The sequence below is a fragment of the Podarcis pityusensis genome (genome assembly GCF_964106645.2).
Source record: "Podarcis pityusensis genome assembly, chromosome: 17".
Classification (NCBI taxonomy): domain Eukaryota; kingdom Metazoa; phylum Chordata; class Lepidosauria; order Squamata; family Lacertidae; genus Podarcis; species Podarcis pityusensis.
In genome coordinates this window covers 8,120,949-8,134,912 of record NC_138042.1, presented here as the reverse complement: position 1 = coordinate 8,134,912, position 13,964 = coordinate 8,120,949, and the positions used below count along the sequence as shown (strand labels likewise).

Genomic DNA, 13,964 nt, shown 5'->3' with positions numbered 1-13,964 from the left:
CTATGAAATAGCATTAGATCAAAATCTAGTGTTAGCAATTTTTACAGGAAACCTGTGACCTGGAATTTTGAATGTTACCAACTGGTCCAAAAGGTATTGTCACAAAATGGTCATTTACTGAATGAAATGCTAGCCATATTAATGAAAATATATAGGTACAACAATGAAACTGAGAAAACTATGTAAGATGTAAAGAAAAAGACAAAAATGATAAATTAACCAGTTTTTATTTATTCAATACCCAAGGGATAAATAAAATTTAAAAATACAACCTTTTTCTTTATGTTCCTTAATATACATTTGAACGGTAACAATAACAATAATAATCAGAGTTTATTTGATATGCAGTTTCAAAGAAATGAGGGGCTTTAAAAATAGCACCTTGAAATGGTCTTAACTTCACCATTTATTTATGTATTTACAAAATGCACAGCTAACTTCTCTATTAAAAAGATAGCCCTCTTTTTAAATAATAAAAAGGAATTGCACTAAAACAGGCAAAAAAAATCCTATTAAAAAGAAAAGGCTGCCCAATTGGCCCTAAAAAAAGCCTACCAGAAATGAAAACACGAACCAGCTCAAGGAAAACAAAAAAACAAAATACCGTATTTTTTGCTCTATAAGACTCACTTTTTCCCTCCTAAAAAGTAAGGGGAAATGTGTGTGTGTCTTATGGAGCGAATGCAAGCTGCACAGCTATCCCAGAAGCCAGAACAGCAAGAGGGATTGCTGCTTTCACTGCGCAGCGATCCCTCTCGCTGTTCTGGCTTCTGAGATTCAGAATATTTTTTTTCTTGTTTTCCTCCTCCAAAAACTAGGTGCGTCTTGTGGTCTGGTGAGTCTTATAGAGCGAAAAATACGGTATACAGCAGCAACATCAAACATACCTCAGCAGAAATGAAATGTTAACGTTCAATAGTCTCATGTAAGCCAGGCTCTGACTGTTAAGTGCAGGAATTTATTAATTTTATTAATTTATTTAATTTGTATACCACCCTATACCTGCAGGTCTCAGGGCAATTCACAGGATAAAATGAGAAATGAAGAACCTATGGCCCTCTAGATGCTAAATTCTTGGTGCATTTTACAACCCTTGATCCTAATATAGGATCAAGACAGACAGATCATATCCCTTCAACAGAGTTTCCTAAAAAAAAATTATAACAGGATTTTCTCAGAATTACTACTGGCAGTACATTTGACTCATGTAACTGAGATGTGGGTGTTTCCACAGCAGCCTTGAAAACACACATACAATAGTTGTGATTTTTCTTTCGAAACTAGCCAGCTAAAATGCATGTATCCTGCATTTTCAAGCCGGCCATGAAGAAATCTACTCTCCTCCCTCCTCCCATGGCCTAGCACAGAAACTATGATGCTGGCCTGATCTGTCTCTCCTCTGTCAGCCCACTCAGCTGCTTGAGAGGAATTCTGTGTACTTGCTTACCTGAAACATCTAGTTGCCTGTGGCCTCTGGAGACTGATAAGCAGAGATGCTTTGGAGAGAAGAGTATTGGGCAAATAGAAAGGCAGGAAAGCAAGCCTTCAAGACTGCAGAGGTATATCCAGATACACTCTTACAGGTGTGCAGGCTTAAGACACTGGTGTATGCAACTACTTTGCCATATATTAAATACAATTCAAAATAAAATACAAAGATTAAATATGTCAATAAAATACACTGTTGCAACATCAAGAAACATAAATAAAATATAAATTAGGTATGTTTCCCACCCCCCATTTTCTAGTCTGGATCTGGGCTATTAATTAGTGCTGGATATTTTCAGGGTGTTTTGTGGGATGGAAGAGAAAGCAAATCACTAATGTGCTCCTTTAGTACTTTTGTTTTCAGTGCTTTCACTGCCCAGAACACAGGTGAATGCAAAAATTCACCAAAGCAGAGATCTAAGTCACTAACTGGGAAGGAATGGGCAAAACAGACTGGGAACAGAAAGCGCAGTCATTAACATGCAGACAGCAAGGATCTCCGTGAACCTCAGCATCTCTTTGGAAGCTGGGCATAGACTAAGCAGAGGGTGTGAAGCCAGCCACCCAATCAAACAAACGGATGTATAAAGGTTTTGATAGTGTTTTCAGGAGCAACTTGTCAGAGATCCACCCATACCGTCTGAGGCAGAAGGAAAGGGAATGGTTTGTTTGGGATCTCCTGGAAGCCAGCATGCAACAAACTGAGTGACCAGCACCAGAGGCAACCAGGACCGCTGCAACCTCCAAATGAGAAGAATCACAGAACTGTAGAGCTGGAAGGGGTCCCCCAAAGGTCATCTAGTCCCACCCCATGAAGGAATCACAGCTAAAGACATGTCACTCTGGACAGCAATATCAGGATGGGGTAAAGACAGGCACACATCTGCTGGTGTAGATCTCATGAGTTGCATAATATTATTCCGGAATTGCTGCCTGACTGAAATCTGTCACATATTCAACTTGATTTTACCTACTTCGTACAGTAGATTAACATATAAATCTAATAAGAATGAAAGGATCTTCAAAGGTCAGCAAGCCCAACCCCATTCTCAGGAGCGGATTCCCAAAACCAGTGCTAGCAGCAAAGCTTGCCCCCTTTTCTTCCCAATCACACATAGTGATTGCCCCACAGTGAAACACAGGCACGACATGTGCCAATTATCCACACATTGTCCCAGTTGCCACACAGATCCATGCATTTCACAGCAGCACTTGGAACAGTCTTGAATGTCAAGTTTCCCACTGAAGTTCTGGTCCTGGTTCTCTCCAGACCCTGTAATCTGCATGAGCCGGCACACAATTACAGCTGTCATTTTTGATCCAGAGGAATTGTCTCAAGCGTTGTCTGAAAGTTCTTGAGCACCCTTCTCCATTCCACACACCGAAGAACGGCATTTGATTCCAGTTTCTTCTGAAATAGGCTCTGCAGGAACCTGGGAGATACCAAAAAAGTTACCCTTGGGACTAAGGGTCCAGCTCTTGTATGTGTCACTTGCCATTAATTCCACGGAAAGTTTATCATTCTCTTTCAGTTGATAAGATGAGACATCCATGAAAACTGTGACTGCAGTTTCCTTTGTATGCGCTGTAGCAGGGTAACTCAACGGGAGGGTCAGAATACGGAAAGAGTGTCCGTCACGATGACCATGGATGATGAGGCTGATATTCACCTTCTCTTTAACATTAGCTAACTGGTGTGAAATATTCATCTGGGCATAGATGCTGTACAGGCCATCATACTTAATTCCCAGTCTTGAAGAATTGTATTCAAATATTGAGCTACATATTGTTCCGTCAACTTTACAATCCCACCAGTTCAGTTGCCTGTTCCTTAAGCGTGCTGTAAAAAGAGAGGAATCAAGTGGGAACATCTGTCACACCACAGCAACCAGTTCCTTTGCATCATCCCAGCAGGAACCCAACAGAGCCACCCACCAGTTTCCTTGGAGTCTCATAGAAGACTTATTTCTTGTATTTATAGGATTCTTTATCAACCTTTCACCTGTACAAAGCTACATGAATGCAGTAACCAGAATAGTATAAATTCAGCAGAAGAGGCAATTCCCTCAACACAAAATACCTTATGGAGCTGTACAATGTACACATTCAACGCTGTACGATTTACGTATAAGCTAAACAAGCTATAGCTTAGGGCCCTACTCTTTTGGGGGCCCAAAAAAATTTAAAGGGGGAAAAATTGGATCCACACTTCCAAAATATAAGATAAACAACAAATAAAATAAAACCTACATACAGCAACAGTGTTTTGTGTTGTGTAGGCTCTGATTTGCTATGCGCAAATGACTTTAGATAATTAGGTCCATAAATGACCATATAGCATATATTCAACACAAAAAACAGCAGCAATTTGTTGTTGACAAAGGACAGCTGGACATATAAAGGGCCCCATTATCTTCAGTAGCTTAGGGCCTCATCAAACCGAAATCCAGCCCTGGATGAAGGTGCTAGGCACACCATTTAGGGGCTGCCACAGAGAAAACTCTCTCCCAGGCTGCCGTTCTCTGTACTTCTGAGAACGGCAGAGCCTCCTCTGCAGATCTTTATAGCTAAGAAGGTTGGTAGGAATGGAGGCAGTCTTTCAGATGTTTGGAGCCCCAAATAATCAAGGGCTTCAAACACTCGTGTGAACACTTTAAATCAGGCCTGGAAGCAAAACTGGCAACCAGTGTAGCTGTTCTAAAACAGGGGTTATTCTATGCGCTCCAAAGCGATCCCTGGCCCCTGCATTTTGAACCACCTTCTCTACAGTCCTAGTGCGTGATCCCCTATCCCACAAGGCCTTCTTTCTGGACTCCAAGTGAGCACACGTGTTCCGGGAAGGGATACTTACTTGTACCTTCGCTGATCTTAAAGACGAGGCGAGTACAATTCTGAAAAAGAAAAGAGAAGTCTGGCGTTAGAGGCGTCGGAGCAGCAGAAATGGGGAAAGGCTTGTTTTAGCGCTGGCCGCCTCGCGCGGGGTTGGACTAGATGAGCTTTAGGGTACCTTCCCATGTTGCGATTTCTCAGAGCCAGAAGGCACTGGCGTCGGCGGCATTGGGGGCTGCAGCGCCCGCGGCGGCTCCTGCGCCCGACGCGCCAGGACCGTGGCGAGCGCCGCCAGCGAGGCAAGCAGGGCGCACACGGCTAGCAGCAGAGCGCACCGCACGGCGAGCGAAGCGCGCCACACGCCGCGCCGACAGCTCTCGCTCTCGCCGGGGACATCCATCGCGCCGACCGCTGCCCAATTCCCTCGCCTGCGGCCCGGCTCTGTTTAAGTATAGCCGCCTGCCCGCTCCGCCCAGCGCTGTCGACGGGACATCCCTGAAAAGGGGCCGGCACAGCTTGTCAGCAGCGACGAGGAGAAAACCTGTTCCTGTTGGAATTCCCTCAGCTATTAAGAGTGAAAGAGCTTTTTTGGGTACTCTTTTTTTTTTTTTTTTTTTTTGGTGCTCGTTTAGTTTAGTTTAGTTTAGTTTAGTTTAGTTTTTTTGGTACTCTATTAGTTTAGTAGGGGGACGCGGGTGGCGCTGTGGTTTAAACCACTATGCTGCTTGGACTTGCCGATCGGAAGGTCGGCGGTTCGAATCCCTGCCATGGGGTGAGCTCCCGTTGCCCAGTTCCTGCTCCTGCTAACCTAGCAGTTCGAAAGCACGTCAAAGTGCAGGTAGATAAATAGGTACCACTCCGGCGGGAAGGTAAGTGGCTTTTCCGTGCGCTGCTCTGGTTTCGCCAGAAGCGGCTTAGTTGTACTGGCCACATGACCCGGAAGCTGTATGCTGGCTCCCTCGGCCAATAAAGCGAGATGAGCGCCGCAACCCCAGAGTCGGTCACGACTGGACCTAATGGTCAGGGGTCCCTTTACCTTTACCTGTTAGTTTAGTTACAGATAGGTAGCCGTGTTGGTCTGCCATAGTCAAAATAAAAAAAATCCTTCCAGTAGCACCTTTAAGACCAACTAAGTTAGTTCTTGGTATGAGCTTTCGTGTGCAAGCACACTTCTTCAGATACACTGAAACAGAAGTTGCCAGATCCTTCTATATAGTGAGAAGGTGGGGAGGGGTATTACTCAGAAGGGTGGTGGGAATGGGAGATTGGCAGATAGCTGAGATGAGCCTGCTGACGACTCTTAACGACTGTAATAGGTCTTACAGGAAAAGGCAAGGGGTGAGAAGGTGAGAAATGGCTTAGTCATGTATAATGGGATAAGAATCCAATGTCTTTGTTCAAACCAGGTCTCTCCATGGTTTTAAGTTTGGTAATGAGTTGCAATTCAGCAGCTTCTCTTTCCAGTCTATTTCTGAAATTCCTTTGTAGTAAAACAGCTACTTTGAGATCTTGTATAGAATGTCCTGGGAGATTGAACTGTTCTCCTACTGGTTTCTCTGTTTTGTGATTCTTGATGTCAGATTTATGTCCATTTTATGGACATAAATCTGACATCAAGAATCACAAAACAGAGAAACCAGTAGGAGAACACTTCAATCTCCCAGGACATTCTATACAAGATCTCAAAGTAGCTGTTTTACTACAAAGGAATTTCAGAAATAGACTGGAAAGAGAAGCTGCTGAATTGCAACTCATTACCAAACTTAAAACCATGGAGAGACCTGGTTTGAACAAAGACATTGGATTCTTATCCCATTATACATGACTAAGCCATTTCTCACCTTCTCACCCCTTGCCTTTTCCTGTAAGACCTATTACAGTCGTTAAGAGTCGTCAGCAGGCTCATCTCAGCTATCTGCCAATCTCCCATTCCCACCACCCTTCTGAGTAATACCCCTCCCCACCTTCTCACTATATAGAAGGATCTGGCAACTTCTGTTTCAGTGTATCTGAAGAAGTGTGCTTGCACACGAAAGCTCATACCAAGAACTAACTTAGTTGGTCTTAAAGGTGCTACTGGAAGGATTTTTTTTATTTTGACTGTTAGTTTAGTTTAGTTGTCAGGGTTGGAGTAGAGAACCCTGAGGGTTCCTCCAACGATTACGATGCTACGATTTTTTCGCATTTTGTTTCTCTCCTTTCCTGGCTCTTTATCTCCGCCCCCTCCTCGCTCCATTGTTTGTTAAATGTTGGTCGCTCTCAGTGCCAGATTTACATATAAGTTAAACAAGCTATAGTTTAGGGCCCCACTCTCTTGGGGGCCCCACAAAAAATTAAAGGGGACGAAAAATGGATGTACAGTGGTACCTCCAGTTGCGAAAGGGATCTGTTCCGGAGTCCTGTTTGCAACATGAAAAGCCCGCAACCTGAAGTGCCATATCTGCGCATGGGCATGGCACGATTTGGCTCTTGTGCGCAAGCGCGAAGCGCGATTTAGCGCTACTGCACATGCATGAGCGGCGAAACCTGGAAGTAACCCTTTCTGGTACGCAACCTGAAAAAACGTAACATGAAGCAGATGTAACATGAGATATGACTGTACATTTCCAAAATATAAGATAAAAAACAAATAAAATAAAACTTACATACAGCAACAGTGTTTTGTGTTGTGTAGGCTTCTATTTGTTATGTGCAAATGGCTTTAGATACCTATTAGGTCCATAAATTACCATGTAGCATATATTCAACACAAAAAACGGCAACAATTTGTTGTTGACAAAGGACAGCTGGACATATAAAGGGCCTCATTACCTTCAGTAGCTTAGGACCTCATCAAGCCTAAATCCAGCCCTAGTTACTCGCCTGATTCAAACCCACCTGTAGCCAGAGTGGGACCCCATGTTAATTCACAAAGGATCACTTTGATCTTCCTTGGTTGAAGCACGATACAGCCAGCCGGATATATTGTTGCCCTCACCCCAGGGGTTTGGTTTCTTTGCAAAGAAGGTCACTGGAGATTGTGGTGTCTTTAGGATTTACTGTATGGTTCCACCAGGGCTGGTGCCAGGCTAGTTTGTGCATTAGGCATGGCTACCTACTTGCATACATACCCTCCAACCCCCGCTAACTTCAGTTTTTAAAAGTTGACAGAATGGATTGCGTAAACTATCAAGGCATCTCTCTATTAGCTGCGACCAGCAAAATTCTTGTAAGAATCTTAGCAAACCATCTCTTAACAATATCTGAGGTGACCCTTCCTGAATTCCAAAATGGTTTTAGACCTTCTGGGGGACAGTGGACATGATTTTCACCGCTCAACAGCTTCATGAAAAATGCAGAGAGCAATACCAACCCCTGTATATGGCATTCAATAAGGCTTTGTCACTGTAAATCATAATGCCCTGTGGACTGCCCTTCTGAAAATTGGCTGCCCAGATAAATTTGTGAGCATCATTTGGATCTTCCATGATAATATGACAGCAACCATTGCAGATAACAATGGCTCTCAAAATGAACTATTCACATGGGGATCAGGTGTTAAACAAGGCAGTGTTATCACCCCAACTCTATTCATTATTTTCATTGCCATGATCCTACACTTTGTTGAAGGGAAACTACCCACTAGAGTAGAAATGACGTATCGAACAGATGGAAAGCTCTTTAATCTGAGCAGGCTGAAAGCAAAGAGTAAGGTTACCGTAATTCTGTCATAGATCTTCAGTATGCTGATGACAGCGTAGTGTGCACACGCTCAGAGGATGACCTCCAAACCATCCTAAATATCTTCACAGAAACTTATGAAAAACTTGACCTATCACTCAACATCCAAAAAAAACCCCCAAAGTGCTGCACCAACAAGTACAAAATAACCCCTCTGCAGTGCCACAAATCCAACTCAACAGTGTAACGTTGGAAAATGTACATGACTTCTTCTACCTGGACAGTTATTTTTCCACAAGGGCCAACATGAACGTCGAAATCCAGCATCATCTGAGCTCTGTGAGTGGAGCTTTCTCCCGTCTGAAGAGCAGAGTGTTTGAAGACCGGAACATTCACAGGGAAACCAAAATGCTTGTTTACAAAGCTATTGTACTACCAACCTTACTGTATGCTTGCGAAACATGGATCACTTATAAACACCATCTCCAACTTCTTGAAAGATTCCATCAATGGTTTCTCCAAAAAAAATTACACATCACTTGGGAACACAGGCAAACTGATGCCAGTGTATTGGAAGAAGCAAAGATCACCAGTGTCAAAGCAGTGATTCTTCAACATCAACTTCATTGGACTGGCCATGTTGTTCAGATGCCTGATTATTGCCTTCCAAAGCAACTACTCTATTCTGAACTTTAAAATGGAAAGTGTAATGCTGGTGGTCAACAAAAGAGGTTTAAAGGCTCTTTCAATGCAAATCTTTAAAAATGTAGTATAAACCCTGACAACTGGGAAACACTGGCCTGCGAGCACGCCAATTGGAGAACAGCCTTTACCAAAGGTGTCACGGACTTTGAAAACGCTTGAACTCAGGACAAAAGGGGGAACATGCTAAGAAGAAGGCACATTTGGCAAACCCTCACTGTGATCAACTCCCACCCGGAAACCTATGTCCCCACTGTGGAAGGACATGTGGATCCAGAACTGGTCTTCACAGTCACTTACGGACTCACTGTTAAAACCGTGTTCATGAAAGACACTCTTACTTGTCTATGAGTGATCGCCAGAGAAGAAGGTAAGCAAAGGGGTGGGGGCTGCAGGAGGTGGCGTGAAAATGCAGGGGTGGTCTGTGTGCAATGGAGGGTTGAGCAAGGTTTGGAGGAGGATAGAGTGTGAATGATAGAATGATGTTGGATAGTAATTAAGCGGTTTCCAGCTGTAATGCTCTAAGAGAATATGAAAAAAAAAGGGTTATAAATGGGTTAAAATCTAATGGTAAGGATTTGCTGAACCAATAAATTGAAGTGGAATACAAAAAAGGGAGGTACGAGGAGGTCCGGGAAACAAGCTAAAGGAAAATAAGTAATAGAAAATATGTGTGTTTTTAACTGTTTTTATTTTGTATTTTTCTTTTTTCTTTTTCATTTTCACTGTAATATTTCAAAAAACCTTAATAAATATCTTATAAAAAAAATAGAGAGAAGGTGAAAATGCAGCTGCAAAGAAGGTTGCAGAAAAGGAGGGAGTAGGAAGCATGGGAATGTGGAGCACAGATGAAAGCAAGGGCATGAAAGGATCTGAAGAAGAGGGAATGGCATCTTCAGAGTTGCACAGAAACTGGAAAGGGTGCTTACAAGTTGCAATGTGTGGAAGAAGATGCAAGAAGTTATCAGGAGACTGGTTTGAGGGGGCGAGGGTGGCACAAAAGGAGTGGGGAGGCCTGGATGCGGAAGTGAAAACGGGGCAGAGCAGGACTGGAGAACAGAAAGAAGTAGTGTTGGCAAGGTCAGGAGTGAGCTTAGTGGTTGCATAGGGTGTGAAGGGGAACTGCAGGAGGTTAATGCGGGAAGAAGAATGGCAGGCGTTGCAGCAGTTCAGGGTTCGCAGAAGCACAGTCCTGACTAAGTAAAACCAGGACTGGTGCTATCATGAGATCAACTAGATAGCTACCTTGGATGCAGACCTCAGAGGGGTGCAGTACTGACCTTTGAGGGGCACAGTTTTATACAGAATAGTTTTTGTTATATCTGTGCTGTGGACTTAAAGCAGTAGCTCAAAGATTTCCAAAATCCTTGCCATCACCAGAGGTACTTATCCTCATACTATGTAAATACTACGAAATAAACTCTTGGATAGTGTCAGTGGCCAGTGACTAAGTGCTGGATCTCTTGAGCTTTTTTCTATCCACCAGGTGTTCTTTAGTTCTCTGGTTCTTCTTTGAACCTCAGCCTTAGCGTTGGCATAGCGTTGGTTTTTTTCTTAGTGGCACAGTTTTGCCAGATCTGAAAGGCCTTCCTTTTCTTGTCAATAATGCATCCAATCTCACTGTCATTCTCATCAAACCAGTCCTGGTGTTTCTTGGTTTAGTATCCAATAGTTTGTTCACAGGCTGCAATAATGGGTGTTTTTAGCTTGGTCCAGTGTTCCCTGACGTTATTAGGAAATTCTGGAAGCAGATGGTCCTTAAGAGTTGTTTGGAAGCAATTCCACTTAATAGGATCTTGAAGGGCTTGAGTGTTCATTTTGTGCCTTGGTTTTGTTCCTTGAAGCCTCCGTTGAGGTTTAATCTTGATAACCACCGTGGAGCGTATTAATCAGTGATCTATCCAGCAGTCAGGAGCACTCGTCATAGCTCTGGTAAGGAGCACATCACGGCAAATCCACTCCACTTCCCAGTGGGGAGGAGTTGCGGTGGACCATGTGGCCACCCACTCCCCTCCGGGGGCGGGGGATAAAGTCCTGTGTCCCCTGGACGTCCCAGCCATGTCATTCGCCTGCCAGCCAATCCACTGGCTGGGGAGGTGTGGCTGGGCCCCATTTAAACTGAGGCGTGAGAGCTTCCTCTTGGCTCACTTCCTCGACCTCCCACCCTCCTTCCCTATTTTCAGGTTTCGAATTTGGCCTTGCTACGGACCTCGGTTGGTCGCCGTTGAGGGGCCTGGTAGGAATTTTTCCACTTGGCAAATTGGCATGGGCCATTTGGTTTTCTCCTACCTCATAGCAATCATCACAACTTTGTAAGGTTTAGCGGTTAGGCACTGGTTGATCTTATGATGGGTGAGGGGAGGTGTGGCCATCACCTGCCCCTCCAAGCTTAAGGGTATTCCGTTAAAGGAATACGGGGCTGTGGATCTTGTCCAAAGCCCGGGGCTAGGGCCATGACACGACCCCAACGGGAACACCTGGCGGAGCTCGAGTTGGTCTGCATTGACGGGGCTCCCCCTTCTGGTGGTTTACCCTTACCAGCCACGGGCAGGAGTCAGATATAGTCGGGTCCATTCAATGCCTAAGCCAATACCGCTCACATTATGTAATCAATAAAGCTGTGGCCAAAACTTGCCCAATAACATTAACCTAATATTAGTATCCTGTGTGTTTCATTTCAGTGAGGGAGTGGTTATGGGGTCTAGACACGCAATTAGACAGCATTTTCAACCTAGACTGTTTGAACAGAAGGTTCATCATACAGAAGGTTATGTTTTTATCATACAGTTATCATAAGATAATGACTCAGGGAATGCTCAGGAACTTACTTGTGATGGATCAGTTGATACATCAACCACCTCACCCACAAATAGTTGTGCACTGATCTAGTCCTGACCAAAGAGTCGTGCTGTCACTCCGCTGATCAGAGCTGAAAGCCCCTGCTAATGAAGCAGAGCTGGTCTCACGGGAAACAGGCATAAGCGCAAGCTGATGCTTAAAAACTGCTCCGTGCCTTCCCCACCGCAGGCACACCATATGCTGGTCTGGAACTCATTAGGTCTTCCTCCTCTTGGTTTGCTGAGAAAGTGGAATTGGCAGCCACCGAGGAAAGGAGAGAGAAGGGGAATGTCAAAAGGCAGTGGTAGATAGTGCCCCTCACCCCATAACTTTGCTTGGGACAGTTCTGCGGCATACCCATGGCTTTGTCGGGCAGGGTGGTTGCCAGACTTCCAGGGAGTTCTGTTATGTATTCAGTGGTCTGTGTTTGCCAGAACTTGAGTCTGGACTAAGGATTCTGAGCCCCTGTGTTCTGATTTGATACATGATATCCAATCACAGAACATTTCAGGGTTTGGGCCTCTGCCATTGGCCCTTAAACTCTGAGTCATGATTCGCAGCTTGGAAGTTTAGACAGCCAATCAAGTTGGGAGTGGGAGTGGCCCAGGCTTGCAGAAATGTATATAAGCAGTTGCTTTGCCCTTGTTGTCTAGTTCTGTTAGTTCAATAAAGGTTCTTGCCTCGTGGGAACCCACCTTCACTTCAAGTTCCTCATCCAGAACCCTCCCTTTAAAATGTGTGAAATGGAGCTCCTCTGTATACAGATTTCAAATGGAAAGACTCAATAAATGATAATGACGGGGGGGGGGGAAGCTATCCAAAAGAACAAGAAGTTTGCAACCTACACCCATCACTCCCCCCCCCCCCCCCACAATTTTTCTCTTAACAGAAAAGCCACAAATTCTCCAGAGGGAAGCCAGAGCACAGGTAAGGTGAGTTTACATCCTGGGACCCGTTGCCAGGTTTCCACCATCTCTTAACATAGGAAACTGAGGAAAGTAGTGAGACTCTTTTCCGGCCAGACAGATAAGGAATTCACCACAGAGCAGGGGTGGGGAGATTGTGGTCCTTCACAGGCGCCCATTCCTCCTGACCATTGGCAATGCTGGCTGGGTCCGGTGGGAGTTGCAGTTCAAAGAGCGGTATGGTCGTTCAGGTGTTGTCGCAGAACATTTGAAGAAAAAGGAGGTGTATTGTGGAGGGACAGAAATCCTCGGTGCATAGCAAGCTTCACCAACCGTTTTGGACCAGTGGGCACACTTTGTCGGAATCTCCGCTATGACCGAGCTGGAAAAGCTCATCCTCCGGTCGAGTCCTTCGGAATCGCCTCCGACGATGATTAACGACCTGAGCCTCTGATAAGGCTCCAGGCGCGTTCCCTCATTAAGCAGAGTAGCCAGCATCAGGGAAGGACGAGAAATGTATGAGCTACATTGCTACGTTTTATTTCTAACTACGCAGACAGAAAAGAAATATACGTGCTCTCTCTGTGAAAGCAGAGAGCAACTGAAAACAAAGGAACAGGAAACCAGTAAAACATCACATCCGTCTCCCGTCTTCCGTGAGACTTCCAACAGCCTGGAATCTCTGGAATGCAAAACAGAGTCTTGTGACTCCAAACGCTGCACAGTGGTACAAACAGAAACCAACACACTTCAGATTTTGAGAGAGCGTTGTGGGCACCTGTCACAAAATGGCTGTCCTGGCGGCATAGTATAACACAACATTGGAGAGAGTGCTCACATTGCTGCATCTCCTTCCCACACCTGGAGACAACTTCCGGGAAAGTTAACATGGGAAGCTGGCTGTGTCTTGCCAGTCCTGATGGCGGGGATACAGCTGTTAATGGCAGAAGTACCCTGTTTCCCCCAATGCCAACCCTAAACTAAAGCATTGGCTGCATTCGAAGATGTGTCTGTTATGAATATGCGTTTACCCCATAGCTGTCAACGTTTCCCTTTTTTTAAGGGAAATTCCCTTATTCCTAATAGGATTCCTTGCAAGAAAAGGAAAAAGTTGACAGCTATGGTTTACCCTCAGCCTACAAGAAGTACTCACAGCAGAGGAATAAAGAAAGGTTGGTTTATTGCAAGAAATAAAGGTGGCAGAGCATAGCGATGCTGCTTTCAGTCAGTCAAGTTATAATCCAAGCAGGCAGCAAATTACACAGTATACACCCCTTGATCAAAAGAGTAAAAAGGATCCCTATCTTGCCCAAAAGAGACAGTTGAGCATGACAGTTTGCCACAGACCCACACTAAAAGACAATTGAGAGAGGGAGGGGAAGAATGGTATACCCAGGGCCTTCTTTCAGTCAGAACTCACCCGAATTCAGTTCCAGCACCTCTCAAGTGGGCACCATTGCCATTAGAAGAGAACAAGGGAGGTGTTCATGGTGAGTTCAGGCACCAGTTTTTCTAGACAAAAATAGCACTGGTATACCTGTC

The 13,964-nt window shown here is 44.6% G+C and overlaps 1 long non-coding RNA gene across 1 annotated transcript; it reads right to left on the bottom strand.

The window, feature by feature from the left end:
* Positions 1-270: 270 nt before the first annotated feature.
* Positions 271-4,579, bottom strand: LOC308467028. The gene is made up of 3 exons (XR_013981101.1): positions 4,496-4,579; positions 4,340-4,379; positions 271-3,328 (listed from the first exon to the last, which is right to left on the bottom strand). It is a non-coding gene; the product is annotated as an uncharacterized lncRNA (long non-coding RNA).
* Positions 4,580-13,964: the final 9,385 nt, after the last annotated feature.